We start from the raw sequence: 763 nt of genomic DNA, 5'->3' as shown, positions 1-763 counted from the left end.
GAAGACGAATTCATAGAGACCAAACATGGTATATGTAAGGTTACATGAATGAGTGGTTCCTCTCCAGGAACTCGAGCTGCGTGGGAGGACGCTTTGGGAAAGCCCCTCAGCGTGACCGGCTCTGAACCCCGTGTGTAATCAGTCTAATAGATGGGCGAGACGTCACGGGCGGGTGACGTAATGACCAGGAAGCTATAAAAGCACGTGCGGTGAAACCGGCGTCAGCTTTTTGTCATTCAGCAAGCACACTGTGTGTGTGTCAGTCTGATATCCATTTGTGAGTCTTATTTAATGTTGTTTTGTCCAGAATGTCAAAAGCACAAGACAAAATGAAACACTTAAGCAAGGGCGAGGGCAGGCAGCGTTTCAGGCTGTGTGTTCCTCCCTGCCCGCGTTACTTTACGCTCATGAGGGCAGGCCCCTCTGGGGTGGAGCGGGTTTCACCGCATTACACGGTGTCCGTCTCGCCTCAGTGCCCTCAGGAGATCGGTCTGCTAACCCTGCCGGAGTTACAGGGCGCAGCGGTCTCCCGCGAGCGCCACTCTCAGTCACCGCCCGGGAACGTAGCGGTGCTAAGAGGCTCGCCACCTCTGCGGAGGTCTCTAGAGCAGCTGGTTCAGTTGTCTCCTGCCGGTCCGCCGTTACAGGGCACCGAGGTAGCTGCTCTCATTACACCAGAGGTCAGTCTCGAAAGACTGATTCCCTTAGTAGATTTTTTGGCAGCGTGGAAACTACTGCCAAATGTGTCTCAGTGGGTCCTGCA

Source organism: Sinocyclocheilus rhinocerous, unplaced genomic scaffold (assembly GCF_001515625.1).
Source record: "Sinocyclocheilus rhinocerous isolate Xijiao unplaced genomic scaffold, SAMN03320098_v1.1 scaffold1179, whole genome shotgun sequence".
Taxonomy (NCBI): Eukaryota; Metazoa; Chordata; class Actinopteri; order Cypriniformes; family Cyprinidae; genus Sinocyclocheilus; species Sinocyclocheilus rhinocerous.
Note: the sequence above shows the minus strand (reverse complement) of the source record.